Source organism: Myotis nattereri (assembly GCF_964212035.1).
Source record: "Myotis nattereri genome assembly, chromosome: 4".
NCBI classification, from domain to species: domain Eukaryota; kingdom Metazoa; phylum Chordata; class Mammalia; order Chiroptera; family Vespertilionidae; genus Myotis; species Myotis nattereri.
Genome location: NC_138079.1, coordinates 14,820,246 through 14,840,822, shown reverse-complemented (window position 1 = coordinate 14,840,822; position 20,577 = coordinate 14,820,246). Strand labels below are relative to the sequence as shown.

General features: G+C 39.0%; 1 pseudogene across 1 annotated transcript; it reads right to left on the bottom strand.

Annotated features, from left to right (window-relative positions):
• Positions 1–1,308: 1,308 nt before the first annotated feature.
• LOC308518105 (small ribosomal subunit protein eS27-like) lies at positions 1,309–2,123 on the bottom strand (annotated as a pseudogene). The gene is made up of 2 exons: positions 2,111–2,123; positions 1,309–1,679 (listed from the first exon to the last, which is right to left on the bottom strand). The product of its transcript is annotated as a small ribosomal subunit protein eS27-like (transcript).
• Positions 2,124–20,577: the final 18,454 nt, after the last annotated feature.

Below are 20,577 nucleotides of genomic sequence, written 5' to 3'. Positions count from 1 at the left end.
GCAGAGTGACGGCCCAGTCTTTTTCATGTCTCAATATTGATTTATCACATTATTTATTTTGCACCTCCTGTGTATTGTGTACTCAAGTGTACTGGTGGAATGATTGTGGAAAAAAATTATCACAGTCCCTGATTTCTTGGAATGCAAATCAGAAGAACAGACACAGAAAATAAGCAACTATTCAGGTGTGTAATTTTTATAATCTCAGATTATGATTGCATAACCTGACACATGTGTGAGATACTTAGAAAAAGATAAAAAGATTGTGGGTTAAGTGCTACAAAGGAAAATACTGAATGCCATGAGTAAGAACAGGGGAGACTAAAGTACTTTCAGTGTGTCACAGATCAGCAGGCAGAAGCCACACTATAGTGGCCCCTATCTATCTATCTATCTATCTATCTATCTATCTATCTATCTATCTTCTATCTAGCTGTCATCTGTCTATCATCTATCATCTATCTATATATCCTCTCTCTCTCTCTCTCTCTCTCTCTCTCTCTCTCTCTCTCTCTCTCTCTCTACCTATCTATCATCTGTCTATCTATTATCTATCTATTTTATGTTCCAAAGACAGGAGTGTAAAGTTTTATTGAAGACAAGGTTATATACAAACCAATGTCCCCTCGAAATGATGTTTTGAGTAAAAACAGCTAAGGGACCCTTGGGTTTTTAGAGGTCATTGGAGAACCAAAGAAGCATATTACATTGGAGGGATTAGACTTAGAAATCCAGTCACCATAGACTGCATACATTTGGTGAAGGGAAGCATACTACTCAAGTCTAAGTGCACAAGAAAGGTAACAGGCACTCTCAAGTGACAGAGGATTTAAATATTCTTTTATAAGCTGAGAAGAAGAAATAAGAGGCTCAAGAATTGGAGGAGTTTATTGCTTTGGATATAGGAAAAAGCCAAACAGAGGGAGCCAGGTATAGTTCACCTCTTTAGGTTGGTAAGAAGCCAAATGATTTCCTAGAGGGCTGGGTTTTGAATGCTTCTGCTGGATACTCTTATGACCACTCAAGGTTTAAAATGCAGCCTCCGCCCTGGATGTGTTATTAAAGAACTAGTACCTTCCTTTGTTCTGGCTGATGCATAGATCAGGGTGCAGGTGTCCTCCAGAAGTTCATGGGTTCCTACCAGATCCTCCTCTTTACCCTCTTCGCTGTGTTGGCATCAGCAGCTTTCATCTTCCTCGGTAAGGACTTCTTATGTTCAACACCATGGAATTCTGATTTGGAAACTGCCTTCATTTTATTTCACAGATTGCCCCAAATGACTCTAGCAGGTCACTCTTCTGGTTATCCCTAAAACTTGGGATAGGACCTTCCTAGTGGTAGAATAAGACAGTGAATAGGACGCATCCAAAATGTGCTTATGGGGATGGCTCTCCATGTGTCTTGATTCAGGTGCTTTTGGTGCTGCTTCCTTTTGAAGGAGCATCCTTCTGTTAGCCTTGCCTTTCCTCCTGTCAGCTGACGGAGGACTGTGGAGCAGCCACCACACAACTACCATTTGTACATAGCTAATGACAGTGGTGATTTCATAGCATCCTGGGCATTTCACATCCATGAAGTGGGAATTGGGTTGTGCATCAGGTGATTCTCCTTGTGCTTCCTCTTCTCTTCTGCAGAGGAATGAAGGAGATGCTTAGTGAGAGGCTGAGAAGGGCTGCTTTCTAAATATACTCCCAAGCCTTGTTATGACTGCTGCCAACTACAGAATAGTGGCTGATGGAAATCGTGTGTCTGTAAGTCATTGGAGTGAGAAGCACTTCTTTGTGTTAAAATGTTATTTGCAATGGAAAATCTTATTGTAAAAAATTCAGCATTAAGAGACATGATGAGCAAACTACAATTTTATAGTTAAGTAACTTGCAGAATTCTCCAGTGTCGATAAAATACATGACATCAACAATGTCTTTATCAGTGATAAATTTCTGTTCAAAGCTGCAGCTTTGTAAAAACTAGATATGTTAATGCATACTGATAGTTTAGTTTATATTTGAAGCACAAATATCTTTAGTAATGATAAAAATATTATAATATACATACAAGCAATTTTCTCTAAAAGACACCACCTCCCCCTCCACCCAAATGCACAACATACGTTTTCCCCTCATGTCAGGCCCTGATGAGCGCACAATTGCTTTTACATTTTAAATGCTATTTGTATTGCAAGTATTCGGAGTGATTTTTAAAATTATATTGTGCAACTGATTACTGTTGATTAGTAGCCTCTATCAGCACATCAAAACAAGGCCTGTTAAGGGCAAACAAATGGTCCACTTATAATCACAATATGGTCCTTCTGATTGGGTGCATGCTTTGGAAAACCAATAAACAAATCAGTAGGTTATGGAAACACAAGGAAATCTGGTGATTTGGCTGATAATTTTTCTGGTGTTTCATTTTAGGAATTTCGAAATTAGTGCATCCTGGTCAGTTGACTGGCACCTGACGTATCGAACATGTGTATGTTGTGTCCACAGACACCTCCAGCGATGGAGAGGAGAGAACTCAAGGTCAGCTTTAGAGTCAGATACGGGATTTGGCTAAGAAACCGTGAGTCCACAAGAATATTCTTTGCCTTTTTTAAAATGGTGAGCCTCATTCTGTGTTGCACTTCAAACAAAGGGCCTTATCAATGCAAGAGAAGAATGTGCCCCTTGCATAGCCTGTACCCTCAGGGGCATTTCTGGTTCTGTTTTCAGCCTCATAAGGCTGAGTAGACAGTAATTATAGGTTGAATCCTGCTCTCTCCTTTGAAGAGAAGTGAGAATAAAGAGACTGGATGTGAAGGCAGAAAACTGAGGGTGGAAGGAAATATCCTGAGTGGGGTGGGATGGCGAATAAGAAGGGGATGTTTCTTTCCCTCAGATACTGTTAGCATTTGATTACAGTCATGTGCTACGTAACAAAGGGGATGCCTTCTGTGAAATTTGTCGCTAGATGATTGTGCCATTGTGCGAACATCATAGAGTGTACTTACACAGACTTAGATGGTATAGCTTATTACATGCCTAGGCTGCAGGCCTGTACATCATGTTACTATACAGAACAATATGAGACTTAAGTACAAGAGAAAATTATGCAATCAAGACATGAAGTAAATACAAGATGTATGAGCCTGCTGCCCATGTAACATGGCATAATGCTTTACAGAAAACTTTTAAAGAATAATTAAAAGGACACTCTAAAATAATGATAAAAAGTTTAATATAGTAATACACCAACTAGTAACATAGTTGTTACTAGTCATTATTAGGTATTATGAAGTATGCATAATTGTACATGCTATACTTTTATATGACTGACAGCATAGTAATGTTGTGCTATGACTTGATGATGGCTACAAATTTTTCAGCCCCACTACCATCTTATGGGACCACCATAATATAGGTGGTATATCGTTGACTGAAATGTTGTTGTGTGTGCGTGACTATATTAGCAATAACCCTGGCAGATCAGGACAATGGATGAATAATCCCCCCAAATGAGCATTTAAAAAATAGCTTCTTTATCGCCTGTATTTCAGAGTTTTCAATACAAATGCCAACAGTATTATGATCTAATATTATAATTTCAATGCCTTAAAAAATTTAATGTGTGGTTTTATAAGAGTCCTGTCCACTCCTGCCTTTTAGGAACATCCATAAAACCACTGTGTGGATTGGCTAATGAGTATTCTTCCTTTGCCTTCATGATTTAGGACTCCATTAGTTTCCCATGGCTCTGGGTTTATAGGCAAGCTTAATTGTTTCCAAGTTTGAGTTTACGTTGGGTGGGTGCAGAGCCAAGACTGGGAGCCTTGCCCTCCTTTTAATTTGCATGCCAAATGCCATTTTTCATTGCGCTATATGTTACCATCCTTGCTGTGCGTTCTGTGGGTAGAGCCAAGACATATCATGCAGCACACTGCTTTGCTCCTGCTCTTGTAATGTTGTATGAGTACTGCTAATACCATTTGTCATTTATTTCTTCACTTAGCCTAATATGCGTAGCATTCATTTCAAATGCAGTCACAAACAGGCTCGCCTGGAAAGCCAATTACGTGTCCCCCCACTCCTTTGTGTAATTTTAATAAGGCTGCCTGGAGTGTTCATGAGTACTTGAGAAGGGAGAAAAATTAAATGTGATGAAGGACACCGAAGAGACTGCCTGGAAAGTCATAGGATGGGGAGATTTGTGAAGGATTATGAAGCAAAACCTGTGCTCTCGCTGATACTAAACACGCCTCTTGACCGCTGGGCGCAGTTTAAAATTCACTCCATGGAGCTTCACCTCGCTCAGTGCAGTCTGCTGTGATCTGTCCATTTATAATTTATTCATGCAAATTCTTAAAGCAAATCCCAGGCAGCCTGAAGAAAAAAGTTTATGAGATATTTTAGTGTTTTAGCATTTGAAAAGTGATTATTTTCATGCACCAATGAAACTTTTTTGCTATTATAGCAAATAGTGAAAATGTTTTTATAATGTCTCGGGAATGTAATAAATTGCTACTGTCCCCTGACACATCATGCTACTGACCACAAAGATTTATAAGGGGTACAAATTAGAGATTTTAAAAAGATGATCATTGTACGCATAATCATATTCTTGGAAAACAAAAATTCTTTTCAAGGTATTTTGATTATATTGTAAATCAGAAAAATCAAGCATTAACTAGAGACTATAGCTAATGAATATGTTTAGGTTCCTTCAGCCTATTTTTTTTTGTTTATTTTTCTAATCTGCTTTCCCCACGCTACTAATTGTTTTCAGTGGAGAAAAGCAGAACACCTTAGGGGACCCATATTGATACCATGGAAGGATGGGAGAATTTACTGATAAATTCAGGTTGAGTGTGAAATAGTGAGACAGCTTCTGTTGATGTTAAAGATGTAGAATCATTATACACATTATTTTGATCCCTACTAATACTAGCTGTTTGCATTTAGATACAAGTAAGCTATTGCTAATACAAATATGTATTATGTACAATGCATAGAGCAAACATGTAATGTTCTGAATTCTGTATCTTGTATATGAATAAAAATAATGAGCTTATTTCAGAAATATTTTAATCCCCTTTTTAAAAAAATATAATAGGTGTGGGTCTCTAGGTGAATGTGAAAGAGAATGAGAAATCATCTGGGAATTAAATAGACCTTAGCAATATAATTTCATGCCAGCCTCCTTATAACTTACAACAGTACATCTCATGGAAGAAATGTGAAACCTGGCACAGCCTTGTCACAGACCATACAGTTGTCTGTGGTGTGGGTCTGACTCTTGCTGCAATGATGCCCTTGTGGATCTACTGCGATAGAGTCCATAGCACACCGTTCCTGCCACACATGATGAGCGTGGCATTACAGGATCTGTGGTCGGTGGCCACTGATATAAGTCCCAAGGTGGTTTACAGGATTATGGAGCCCTGGACAAACCTTTGCCAAGTTGTGAGAACCTCAGATGGTGGCATAAAGACCTTTTCTGCTATCTTGTCACCACCTTGGTTCAATCCTTGGTTCCCATGAGGTTGAACTGCTAACGGCTTAAGGTAAGACCCCTTGGAGCAATACTTGCATTTAGATAGAAAACTGGACTTAAAGAGACCTTCGTTGGCTATGCTTCACTGGCCTAGATTATTCTTTTGTGCTTAGGAAACAGCCAGAATTTTCACTGAAGCATCTTTGCAGTGTGGGGTGGGGTTGACTCATGGATATCACAGGTTGTCTTTCAAATTTAAGCCCAGGCTAAATGGAGAGCTCTGCATTTCACACATGAGACCTGGACAAGAGCTGCAGGTTCAAACCCATCCTGGCCTATTTCAATAGAAATCAATACTATTTTGTTACAAAATGAAAAGTCCAGGAATGCCAAAACCAAATGACACTTCGGTCCAATAGTTGTAAACCTGAATCTTCTGGCCTTGTCAATCACTGTATTTGGTCATTTTTTAAACATATGTTTTTTATTGATTTCAGAGAGGAAGGGAGAGGGAGAAAGATAGAAGCATCAATGATGTGAGAGAATCATTGATCAGCTGCCTCCTGCATGCTCCACACTGGGGATTAAGCCTAAAACCTGGGCATGTGCCCTGACTGAGAATCGAACCATGACCTCTTGGTTCATAGGTCGACACTGAACCACAGAGCTATGCCGGCTGTGCTGTATTTTGTCATTTTTTGTTTGTTTGTTTAGGCTCCACCCAGCTCCCTAAAGGCTCTGTTAACCATGAGCTCCTTTATATGTTACTAGAGGCCTGGTGCACGAATTCATGCACTGGTAGGGTCCCTCAGCCTGGTCTGCAGGGATCAGGCTGAAACCGGCTCTCCTATACCCCCCAAGGCGTCCTGGATTGCAAGAGGGGGGTTCTTGGGCTCCCTCCTCTCTGGTTCCAGGTGTGTCTCCATAGAACTGCAGCTGCCAAGTCACCGCAGCTCTGCAGCTCTTGTGTTGAGCATCTGCCCCCTGGTGGTCATTGCACATTATAGCTACTGGTTGAATGGTCAAATGGTCAGATGGTTACTTAGGCTTTTATATACATAGATTGTGACATTAATCATAGATACAGAGTCTATTCTGTAACAAAATGTCCATGGGTAAAAGAGTCCCACTCCCATCCACATCCACATTTCCAGCCCCTGCTTCCAGCCCTGCTCTGCTGGAGGTTCTAGTTTCCGACCCTTACTGTTTACTTGCCCAACTCAAGTCATCCTTTGGTGGTGGCTATCATCTGAGGTACCATAGGGATGGGAATGTGACTACTGCCAGGCTCTGAAGGTCCCACCTCTCTTTCTTGAGACACTCCTCATCCCCAACTGGCTGCCTAGGCACACCATTTCTTAACTACTTGGATACTTGGGAGGTAGGAGAAAGCCTGACCGTAGAAAGTGGAGCATTTGGAGCCAATAGACCAGTTTGAGAAACTTGGTTAGCATTTCTGAGGCATTGTTTCCTCACCTAAAAAGTGGGTTTACAATACCTTCCTTGTGAGGCTGTTGTGAGGAACGGTAGAGACCATCAGAAAGTACCCAGGACAGAAGAGTGCTCAGCAGAGGTCAGTTCCTCGCCCCTCCCTATGACAGGTCAATTCAGGTAAGAAGGAGAGAGGCAGGCAGGCTGCCACCACCTGGCCTGAGGATACTTCTGTAGGAGGTGACCCTAATGGTCAACAGGTGAGATCCTTCTAGTCCTTCCCATACTGTGTCAAACCCAACTTTATCTGCAATAATGCTATTTCCTCCTTGTCAATTTAAGAAAATTGAATTCTTGGGGTTCCTTTTATCTTTATTGTTTTGATGTGACGAGTTTCTAAGTCAATTTCAAAGGAAAGCTTCCAAGCCTCTACAGTTTCCCTCTGCATGGTGTGTCATAAATACCTTAAGTATGTATTCTGATATGTCATTAATGCTAATGTCTGATGCTGACAATCACACCGCTAAATTGTCAAATGATACCGCCTTTCCTTTGTTTTAGCTCAGATAGTGAGACAGATCATTTCATTTACAAACCAGTGATCATCTACATGAGGTAACAAAAGGAAGATGTAAGATAAACAACCAATATGGATTTGCAAGCAAAATTACTTTTGTTTATTTGAAAAAAACTTAATTTTTAAAGTAATGGTTCTTAACCTTGGCTGTGCATTAGACTCATTGGCGGGAGCTTTTAAAAAATATTGGTGCCCAAGACTCACCACAGTTTAATAAAATCAAAATATGTGGGGGCAGGGCCTGGCCTCCTGTTAAAGCAGTGAGGCTTGAGAACCTCTACTTTAAAGTACAAACAAGGGTTACTATTCAACACCTTCATTAATAAAATAGTTGGGAAACATATTTGTGGTGCAAACAGCATAGAGCAATTACGTAACTGAAGAGAGTGGAGTTGGTAAAAACTATTTTTAAAAAAGAGATATTGGGATATTCTCTCACTGTTCTGGAGGCCAGAGGTCCAAGGTCAAGGTGCTGGCAGGGCTGTATTCTCTCTGGAAATTCTAACAGAGGATCCTTCTTTGTCTTCCAGCTTCTGGCAGCTGCTGGCATTCCCTGGGTTCTGGTCACCTGACACCAATCTCTGCCTCTTTCTTTACCTCACTTTCTCTTCTTTCTAATCTCCCTCTGTCTTCTCTTATAAGGACATTTGTGATCATCTTTAGCGCCCAACCACATGACCCAGGGTAATGTTCTCATCTCAGAATTCTAAATTTAATTACCCTTTATCCATATAAAATAACACTGATAGGTTTCAGGTACCTGATCCTGATACAGTACCTGATATCTTTGGGTGGCCATTATTCAGCTTACTACTTCAATGTTATTTTAACTTTACTGTTCCTATAGAGTTATAGAGACATTTTATAAAGGAATTGTGGCATGTAGAGCTCCTTGATTTGGTATTTTAATTAATAATAACCATAATAAGAGAGCTAATACTTACTGAATATTTACAATGTGACAGGCCTGAGGTAACTTCTTTAAGGCCTTGCTACTGAAAAGATGTTTGAGGACCAGCAGCATTGAAGTACCAGGAGCCGGTGAGAAATGCATAATCTTTGTTCTACATCATACTGCCTCAATCAGAATCTACATTTTACAAGATTCCTACTGATTTGCCTTAATATTAAAGTTTGAGAAAGTTTTTTTCCTGTACCAGCTTAGTTACTAGTAACCCTCATAAATATCCTTTAATGGAGCTATTACTGTTAGCACCTAGTATTTTGCAGATAGAACACTTGCTCAAAGTCACTTAATTGGTAGGAGTGGATCCTGTAATCCATCAGTCTTTTCCCAGAAGGTGTCATTAGCCATCTATGATGTCCTTTCATACAGTGAAAGATGGATGTTGACTCCTTAGCAACACAGAGAAACATATGTCCCAGCCGCCCTTGTAAGTCCCACAAGTTTCTAGTGACCTCCAACCTAGCCAGTTACTCAATATCAGCTCTATGGGATTTCCTAAAAACAGCATTTCTATACATATCATCCTAGATAAATTCAATAGACTTGCTATAAGGATCAGTTAGTCAATTGCTTGAGTATTGGTTAATGGAATCACTTTTATTTTGAAGAAAATTAAAAAGTGCCAGTTAGAACCAGAATATGACTCTAACCCCTGCCATCTGCCCCCTGTTCATTTGCATAGATGAAGAAACTGACAAGCAGATACTGCATTGCTAGAGAGAGGAGACCTGTTATGGTCTATGAAAGCAGTCACAATTTGGTCGTGCTTCCTGTCTCTTGATAACTTTATGTTTCCTGATTTAAATTATTAATTTCTCCGGAAGTGATGTTAGGTGTGCTGCCTCTAGGAGGCATGATGACATGAAGGTTCTATCCTCTCTCCTTTATCCGAGGATCAAAAATCATTTTCAGCTCAAACCTCCGTCCATTTTAATTATGATTGTGAACTCTCCACATTGTTTATTCGCAGCAAAACTACTCTTCTTAAAACAAATACTTATAAATAATTTGCAAGACTTATTTGTAAAGATTTTATTTTAGATCTATAATTTGGGGATGACAGTAGGGGGAAAAACAGTATTTGCCAAATTAGCTAGGTGTTTTACCCACAGTGTCTCATTTATGCCCCTTGTAAGGTAAAAAGTATGACCTGCCTTTTACATATAAGAAAAACTTAGGTTTAAAAATGTTAACTCAGACAGGGTCAAGGTTACACAGCCAGGGAATGGCGCAGCACACCTGGCTGCAATGTTACGTTCATTCCTCTAGGTGCCCAGGATTCTGTCCACTGTCCCCTGCATTAATCTTAACTAGTCTTTATCCGTTCACCTGCAATTCAGCTTGGAGACAGACACTTTCTCTATCAGTTGCTCTTTGACCTTCAGGTTGACTGAGGGTCAGGGAGCTATGCTGCTCATTTCTCAGCAGTGCTTTTGATTTGCTAAGTTACTGCCAAAGGTTGCTTGTTAACTTGTGGGAAAAATTCTATTCCAAGGAAAGAATGATATTATAGTTAGTATTTCCTATTCAAGAAAAAAGGCTGTGTTAGAGAGGGAAAGTGGGCAGCTGCAATGGTACATGTCATTAAAAATATAAAACCCCTGATATAAGGTTGTATGTCAGATGTGCCTCAATAAAACATGATGCGTTCTCCCCAAAACCTTTTCTATTAATTCACCTCACTGTTTACTGTTCACAGGGTTCCTCAGATCTAAGATTTACAGAGTCTTTATTAAAGAATGTTTATCTTTTCTATAAAAGGGTTCACCTTGAAAAAATATGAGTATACAATTCTTGAAAAGATTTGCAGCAGTGAGAATGGCAGGTCCCTTCTGGAATGGCTCGCTGTTGGGGTATAGCTGAGATTTTGATGGATCATGATGTGAGCCTGCAGCCAAACAATTTGGAATCTTTTCCCACTGGTGAGAAGGTTCACATTGAAAGATGGGAAATGATCTTACAGCAGAAATCACAGTTGTAAGTTCGACTTACTTCTATTCCCCCAGGTATGCAAAAAATGTGATGGGAATTAAATCACCCTTAAAAGAAAAAGAAAACACACATTTATCTGAGGCAGGAAAGAAGCAATATGAATTCATAGGCTGTGCAAGTCATTGTTTAGACATTTTGAAGCCATGTGGTGGCTTATGAAAAAGCAACTAAGCCCAAGTTCTTTTCCATAAAGCTTTAGTATCATTTGGACAGTAACTGTGTTCTCCATATTTGAACTTATAATTACGCTTAAAATAAAAATTGCAATCTGGATGGTTTTTCCTTGCTTCCGAAGATTGAGTTAAAACTAGTTGAAAACCCAATGTTTCTTGCAGTTTTTCAGCTGCTTATGGCTCAGTCAACTGGCTTTGATTTCTCCATCTTTCATTTGACTACTGTGTCCAATGATTTCTTCTTCATATCAGTGGTTCTTTTCCTTAATTTTTCTAAAACTAAGCACATATATTCATTATGTGTAGTGGGTTTATGCTGAAGAGTTGGGTAATGTGGTGGGATAAGAAATCACAGCACATAATAGAAATTAAAATTGAATGGATATTTCTGCTATAAAAGATGTTTAGTCATTTTCTTATCCCACTTACTTTTCTACCTCTCATCTATTTTCTTGCTTCCCATGCCCAACCATCCAACCCCAACCAGTTTCAGGCTTTATTTCTTTGAATATATTTACTCTTCTTCGTCTGATACTTCATTATGCATTTATTGCTGTGTTTAATGATGCCCACATCGCTCTGAGGTTCTGTTCACTTTTCATAATTATTTGTTCTGGGTGTTTTTCAGATTTTATGATCTCTATTGATCTGTTTACAAGTTTTCTTTTTTAATATATATTTTTATTGATTTTTTTTTTTTTACAGAGAGGAAGGGAGAGGGATAGAGAGTTAGAAGCATCGATGAGAGAGAAACATCGATGAGGTGCCTCTTGCACACCCCCGACTGGGGATGTGCCCGCAACCAAGGTACATGCCCTTGACCGGAATCAAATCTGGGACCCTTCACTCTGCAGGCCAAAGCTCTATCCACTGAGCCAAACCAGTTAGGGCTGTTTACAAGTTTTCTGATTCTTTCTGCTGTCAACTCAAATCTACTTTTGGACTCTGTTATGGGTGGCATTGTACAAAGACCTAAATCTCCAGTACCATATATTATGACCTTATTTGGAAGTAAGTTATTACAGATGTAATTAAGATGAGGTCATGCTGAATTAGGGTAGGGTCTTAATCTAATATGACTGGTGTCTTTATAAAAAGGGCCATTTGAACATACGTGCACACAGGGAGAATGTCAGATGAATGTCTACAACTATGAGACAATACACTTCTGTTTAAACTTTCCAGTTTGTGATACCTTGTTATGGAAGTCTTAGCAAACTAATATACATTCCTTTAGTGATTTTTTTTTTTAAATTTCAGATAAAACCCTTACCCCAGGATTAACTTGCCCACCCAGTCCCAGGCAGTGTTGCACAACTGTCATTCAAGAAGTAGTAGGGGAGGCAGAAGAATTAGGTGAGGGCTTTTTCCAATGGACATTCTTCCACTTGGATATATGAGGAGTGGAGAATAATTACCCATAATAGTTACTTGAATAAAACTGTTCTTAAAACTGAAAATTATCAGAAAATGATGGAATCTTTCATAAATAGTCAAAGGCAGGGGGCAAGATTGTGGACAGAGCATGCTGGAAGACGGGGGTTGGTTGGCGTAAAATAAAGCTATCCCCTGAAACCCTGATCAGCCCATTGCACATCTCAGTGACATCTGCACACCAGATCATGTCCTTATCTTCCATGTGAGCTACAAACACACAGCCCTAACTTGCTTCTAAGTGTGAACTATAGTTCCTCTTCATTTATTTATTTCACCTCATTGTTTATTGATGCTATTTATGCTTTCTCCCATCTCAGTTTTCCCACTGATTGCAATGTTATTCTAGTTAATTTTCATAAATAAATTATTCTAACAATGGATTAAATATAAATTAGTTGACATACTTGTGCATCCATTTAGGTAAATACAGAATGTGACATTAAGTGTTTTATGCTACCATAAACTCTTGGCTTCTCTGATCATTAAAATTTTCTGAATAATAATAAATCACATGTTCCTCATTATCTTTCAGGTTCCTTTAAACCCCATGAATTTCAATAGAGAATAATAAAGAGAAATAAAAGTGAACCTAGCTAGACTTCTGTGTAAGATACAACAGAATAGAAAGCATACATACAGCTTCCTTTCTTAATGAAAGTATTTTTTCACTCCCATCAGTAGACCATTTTTCTGCCTTAATTCTGAGGGACTTCCCCAAACACCAAGATTGAATATAGTCATTTAAAGAAATTTAACCTTTGAAAATTGGTAACTCTCCTCCATTCCATAATTCAGAGTAATTTCTGGGCTCTTCCACCCAAGGCTAAAGCAATTTATTTCAAAGATACGTTACACAGGGAGGATTCTTGATCACTGTCTTCATTTTCTTTTTCTTTCTTTTATTTCCTTATCTTTTCTGCCACCCCTCCAGCTCTGCTCCCCTCCCCCTCCTTCTTCACGACTTCAACAGAGGATTCATTCTTAGTTCCCAAGACCCTGAAGAGAGTCTTTTTCCTGAGAATTCTAGCAGAGCCCTTGTCCCTGGCCTGGCTGGGGTCACATCCCCATGTATGTGAAGTAGCCTGAAGGATGTGGCTGTAGCGGGCCAGGGCTTGGTTTTGATGTAAAACTGAAGAGTATGTTTATTGAATAATTCATTTCTTTCTCCAGTGAATTTAACAGACCTCTTTCTGGAAATCTGAACTTCTATATATAGATGCAGGGCAATAGAGAACTGTTTACTCCAATGCACTTCATGTCATGAGGGCTCCACAGCTTCCCTAGGTGGCCCCTCAGATTGGCTTTCACAGTCCCCAAGGAATCTGGATCTCAGTAGCCAAGAGCTCAACTTAAGATCTTCCCTTTTTGCAAATCACTGACATGGAAGCATTTGGATAACCAGGGACATACTTTTTTTTTTTAATACATTGATTTCCTTATCCAGATATTTAAAAAAAGAATTGTGAAGCACATCCACTCTTCAAATCAACTGGAAATAAGCATATGCATTATATTTTGGGTTAACTCCAACAAATAATATTGGTTGGGAGCATATCAGTTTAATTATATTAAGACATAAATTAAATTGTTTTAACATAAGAATATTGGATAGCTATTCTCTGATGGAAAGAGCACTAGATATGAAGTCAAAACATTCCCATTCATTATCTGCTCGACCGTGGGTTGGTTGCCTAATTTCTAAGCATTGGTTTCCTCATATATAGAGTAAGGGTAATACTGTGACTTGCAAGGTTATTTTGAAGGTTAAATGAGACTTATTAAATATCCATTACCAAGCTGGCAGTATACTAACATTGCTGAGTCTATGCTTAATTTGTTGTAACTCATCTTTAAAACCACAAAATTACCCTCTTATATCACCATAGCCAAACACTCTCAATGTAGGAAATAACTTAGTATTGCTTATTTATCTTTATAAAACATTCCCTACATCTGTTCTTAGCACTATCTATGGTGCTCCTCACCAAACCCAAGTCCATGAATTCCAAGCTCTTAAAATGTACGTTATTTTAAAATGTAATCAAGACATTTGAAACAGGTGTTAGAAAATGCGGTATATGGTTGGCAATAAATATTTTGGCTGTACACCCAATGGAGAATTACTTAAGACTCAAAGTAGTTATGTGTCTGTAGGGTTCATGCAAATGGATTTATTTCAGTTTTGTGTATTTTGTAGCTGCTTTGAAACAAGCTTCCCTCTGCCGCATCTGTCATCTTTCCCTGAGGAGCATTCACAACCCGTTTGAGTGATAGGAATTTTTCTGTAGTTTTTTTTTATGGTGACCGGTCACAGGTGGCCCCACTCTTGGGCCCATCACTGGAGCTGTTTCATTTGTGGAAAGGCCCAGCAGTACTTAGGTGTTTATATTGAATTAAACATACACACGTTAGCATATCTATTTTGTTAAGCTGGAAGATCTACCAGCAAAAATATGACAAATTAGATAGAGCTTATTATTTTCTCAATTCATTGTCATATCAGAAAAAAATGACAACTTTTCCCTTCAAGCTAAAAAATTTGAAATGTTTGATTTTTATAGACTCCCTACCCACACACAGAAAAATAGAAGTAAAAAGAAAAAATATAAAAAGAAATATAATTAAATTAATTTGGAATATACAAGGAAATTAAAATTTAACTAGTTAATCCCATCCATTTTGTTCCTTAAAAAATATTTCATGCATCACAATTAGAATAGGGACTCTTTATTGCTTTGTACTATCTGGTTTATGTAAAAAAGTCCTATCCAGTAGGTGTCAGCAAAGTAATCTTAAAAATAATCATGGAGTTTCTCATATTACTGTGATTGCCACTTCTAGATGCATAAGAACTTTTCGTTCTACAGAGCAGATTTTATTTCAGTATATCTGCAATTTTAAAAAAAGATATAAAATAAAAGAAGAAACTTTCTGATTGGAAATAAATGCCTTTCTTCTCTTTTCCCCTCATGTAATAAAAAGTCCATTCTGTAATATCACATAGCAAACCAATGCAGCCTCATGGTTTCAGACACCACAATCAATCCAGCATACCTGAGTAGCACTAAAAGATGACATCATGCCCGGCCTGGCGTGGCTCAGTGGTTGAGCTTCAATCTATGAACTAGCCAGTGATGGCAAACCTATGACACGCGTGTCAGAGGTGACACATGAACTCATTTTTTGGTTGATTTTTCTTTGTTAAATGGCATTTAAATATATAAAATAAATATCAAAAATATGTCTTTCTTTTACTATGGTTGCAAATATCAAAAAATTTCTATATGTGACATGGCACCAGAGTTAAGTTAGGGTTTTTCAAAATGCTGACACGCCGAGCTCAAAAGGTTCACCATCACTGAACTAGGCGATCAGGGTTCGAGTCCTGGTCAGGGCACAAGGCTGGGTTGTGGGCTTGATCCCCAGTAGGGGGTGTGCAGGAGACAACTGATCAGTGATTCTCTCTCATCACTGTTGTTTCTTTCTCTTTCCCCCTCTCCCTTCCTCTCTGAAATCAATAAAAATATAGTTTAAAAAAAGGAAAAATCGAACCAAACCACACCAAGCCAAATCATGAGGCCTGTAATAGTCTAGATTTGAGCACCTTTAATTCAACTTATTCAAATCTATATATTCCAAGAAAAGGTCACAGGTAAACTGATCCAACATTAACTCCAAAGAGACTTCTGTGTTCTGAAGATGAGATGCTTGACTATTCCAGCAACTTCCAAGTTTTCAACATTTATTCAGGGTGTGGTGATATCTGTTTGTGAACTCCTTTGCATTTCCTTGGTAATCAATGATGTGGAGCCCATCACATATATTCATTAGCTATTGGGTACCTTTTTTTTTTTTTTTTTTTTGCAAGGTGCCTCTTTAGTCTGGTGCCCATCTTTCTATGGGTTGTCTATCTTTTCGTAATTGATTTGTAGGAGGGATCTGAGATCTAGTTTCTATTTTAGAAATGGTTTTTTTATTTACAAGCTGTGTGATATTAAGCTGGGATATCAATCTACTGGAGAGGACCTTAAGAGAACAAATGTTTTAAACAGTCTTATGTACAATTTTAATGCTAATAAAAATCATGTTTTGTTATGAATAAGGCAAGTTCCTACAAATATTTATTGGCCAGGACACTGTTAGTTTTTTGTTTCCTGACTCCTGAAAAAACTTTGAATGATAATATATACAGCCCTTGGTTCTGAATACTTCTACCCCTGACAACCCTTGAAGCGTTCCATTGCCTTATGGGGTTTCTCTAGCTCCTATCCCTCCTCTTCCAGGCCTGTCTTTCTTCTAGCTTCTGCTGATCAAGAAACTGATGTTAAGAGATGCTAGGCAATTTGTCTGTGGTCCACACCTCCTAATAAGTGGTTGTGTATGGAACTCAAACCCAGGCCTGCTATGTCCAAAGGCAGCAGATTGCACGTGCACTAAATCATGCTGTCACTTGAGAGTCTTGATGTTTGAGTTAGAAAAGGATATTGTTGAGCTACTGCTCAATTTCAGGCACATTTAGGCCTTGTAATAACATTTAGGCTACAGCCTCTAGTCCTTATGCCAAGTCATCTTTCTGAAAACTTGCATTATGGATATATTAAAATCAACTGCTAAATCTAACTACATGTTTACTGAGCATCTACTGTGGGCATGATGGATACAGTGATGAGTAAGATATAGTTCTAGTTCCTATTTGTATGAAACTCACTATAAAAAATTATTACAAAGGAGGTTAAAATTCTCATAGAGAGGTGATAGAATAGATGTGATTTGTTTGTTTGTTTGTTTTGTTTTGTTTTGGCATGAATACTATTGAGCTCAGGAGCCTATCCCTCTGGTCTCTTGAGAACTTATTCAATCTACTATTACAGCTTTTTCTATTGTCTTCGCATCCGCATTTAAACATCTAAGTCCTTCCTCTCTTTTTTATTGTTATTTTTAAAATACATTTTTATTGATTTCAGAGAAGAAGGGAGGGGGAGAGGGAGAGAGAGAGAGAGAAACACTGAAGATGAGAGAAAATCATTGATTGGCTGCCTCCTGCATGCCCCTCCTAGGGATCGAGCCCACAACCCCTTAGCATATGCCCTGACCAGGAATTGAACCACTACCTCCTGGTTCATGGATCTACACGCAACAACTGAGGCACATAGGCTGGGCATTTCTTCCCCTCTTTAAATGAAAATGATGCCAAGAAAAAAACCTCCTTCCATGGCCTGACAATCTCCTAGCGCTCCCCATTAAATCACTTCTCTCTGTTTCCTTGTCTACCCTGTTTTCAGTGCACTCAGTCTGCTGTTGCTACTGGTTCATTGAAACAGTGGTATTGGTGCTGCATTTGAAAGATGTTTCTCAGGCTTAACCTTTCTCATTTCTTATTATCTCACCACGTGGTTGGACATGCCTTTCTTCTGTTTGTTGGTTTCCCTTGACTAGTTCTTCCCACGACTTCCCAGTCTCCCTGGAGGTTCTTTGTCTTCTCTTTGTCTCTCAGCGAACTGCCCTAAAAATTATTCTCTCAGTATGCAATCTCTAGGCATCATCTCACTCCAAGATGACACCACCCAAGTGTGTCTTCAGCATTGACGACTCACAGCTGAGACCCAGACCCATGTCCAACTGCCCATTGGTCATTTCCACGTAGATGCGTGACTCCACATATTCCAAGGTGAGTGAACCATCCTCATCCTTTGTACTGTCTCCAAAAATTAATGCGTGGTGCCCATATCTATGAAATTGTGAGCCCTCCTTAAATTCTTCTCTTCATCTCCCACATTAAACCAATCACAAGTTTACTGCCTGAATTTCTCACATCTCTTCATCCACTATCCTTTCTTGACTTCTTTACAGGCACAGTGTCCTAAATGGTCTTCTGGCCACCTATATTGTCCCCAAACAAACTGATTTTCTCCCAGTAGTTGGTGTTACCTTTTTAAAGGGCAAAGTGATCATATCTCTGCTCTGTTTAGAGCACTTCAATAGCTCCCATAATCCTCAGGAGAAATTGCAAGCCCTTTCACCTGACTTACAAAATCATTTATTATTTCTTTGTGAAATCATTTATTACCTACTCCTGACTTACCCCTGCCTCTCAACTCTCATCCTTCTACTCCTTTGCATGCTGCATCGTAATCATAGGAGACTTATTTCTGCTTCTTAGCTCTGCTTTTCTTTCTCTTGTCTGCAGGGGTTTTTTTTTGTACCACTCATCTCTTCCTCCCACACTCCATCACTGCCATCTCCCATTCACTCCCCAATTCTCAGGGTAGCACCTACTTCATCCCTTTCTTCTTCCCAGCCATCTTGAATTTAGTGACTCATCCCTGTGTTTTCACAGCTTCAAAACTACCTTGCTCAGAACTAAGAGTTGAAATTGTGTGATTTACCTGTGAGGTCCATATGAGACTGTTGTGTCAGATTTACCATTTCCCCCCTAGCATCTAGCACAGTGTAGGAAGAATGTTTAAGAATCATATTTACATTGAAACTGATTCAATATTTCCATATCAACTTTAACAAAGCCAAATGGAAGAGTTCCTTAGCTGAGAGGAAATATTTTCTAGATAAGGATGTCTGCCAGACATTATGATTTTCTGGTTTCTGTCATTACATTCCTTTAGGTCCTTTCTTTACCCCCTGCCTTCCTCCCAAACTCTCCCATAATTAGAGAAGCATGAGATAAACAGTAAGATAGGACACAAATGATAGGACAGATATCCAAATATTTTTACGTTCTCTGCCAGAAGCAAAGTTGGAGACAATGTTCTCTGTTTCCATGTGAGTAACAATAAAGTCCCAGCTACATTTTATATTTCTTACATTTTCAGGATTTGGGAGTTCTTGGGCTTCTCCTATGAGAAATGTCATTACCGAAAGGATGAGACACCCAAAGTGTCACAGGATCTGGTCGAGGATGGTGACACCAAGGAATTGCTTTGTGATAAGTTGTTCTCTCTCTCTCTCTCTCTCTCTCTCTCTCTCTCTCTCTCTCTCCTTCTCTCCCTCTCTCCCTCTCTCCCTCTCTCCCTCTCTCCCTCTCTCCCTCTCTCCCTCTCTCCCTCTTTCTCTCTCTCCCCTCTTTGATGTCTCATAATAATAATATAAAGTTTACTTAAATCTCCAAGAATTCAATAACAAACAGGTAGGAACAAGGTTAAAAGCCTTAACTTTAACTTCCTTCTAATTGCTAGTTGTGATTGTCCACAACTTTTGCCCAGATCAGAATTTCTCAAAGACTTGTTGATGAAAACTGGTCTCTTAAGATTAGATCGCTAGCCCTAGCCAGTTTGGCTCAGTGGATAGAGCGTGGGCCTGTGGACAGAAGGGTCCCGGGTTTAATTCTGATCAAAGGCACATACCTAGATTGCGGGCTTGATCCCCAGTAGGGGGTGTGCAGGAGGCAGCCAATCAATGGTTCTCTCTCATTATTGATGTTTCTTTTTTCCCCTCTCCCTTCTTCTCTGAAGTCAATAAAAATGTTCTCTAGACTAGATAAGTCCCTTTATCCTGACCCTGCACATGGATGAAGGCCCTGTATTAATAATCTTTGATGCTGCGTGTTCCTTCCTCTTGGAGAGTCACAGTACACATCAGCCTCCTGTGGACTCTATGAAATGCACAGTCATCTGTTTAACTTGGCATTCCTTGTACATATTAAACCACAGATGGTTCTTTTCTCTAAATTTATTCATTTGCTGAAGAATGCAGTTTGGAAAATATTGATTAGACTCATTTGGGCTTTGTATTTCTACTTTATAGCACCCCATGTACTAGCCAGATCCCTATATTTACTAGACATTATATAAATAATAATGGCAATCATAGCTAACATTTACTGACTGTACTGTGTCCCAGGTATTATTCTAAGTGCTTTATAGGTATTAGTTCATTAATATTTCCACCAATCGTATGAAATAGATATTTTGTCACCCATATATGTAGACAAAAACTAAGGGACAGAGAGGTTAAGTATTTTGCCCAAGGTCACACAACTGATGAGTGGAACTGGAATTTGAATGCAGGTAGTTAGATCCAAGTATCTGGAATCAATACCATTCTTGGTGGCTTCCCTATTTTACCCTCTTTTACAAATCTCCTGAACTTGGCTCATGCACAGTACCTGGCAATGAATAGGCTTTTATGAATGTTTGATGCTACATGAATCATCTAGCATTCTGTCCTTGATAAACAAGCTAACTTTCACCCTCTCTATATCATTCCTAACAATGTAGTTGAATAGAATGGGCTGAAAAAAAATGACCTTCCCTTCCCTACCCTCTCCCAAGGCCCACTCTGCTGGCTTGTTAAGGAAAGAGAGCAGGAATTATGTTGTAGCATAAAGCCAGCACATGGTGGGCATCTTCAAATAATGTTCCAGAACACAGCTTGAAAAGCATGGTATAGTCATGGGTCACAAAACAAACACAGACATCATAAAACAGACTGCCGGAGGATGACAAACATTTGAATATAAATTAAAAGAAGCTTTGCAGACACAGCATAACAAAAAGCCCAATTAACAAAACTAA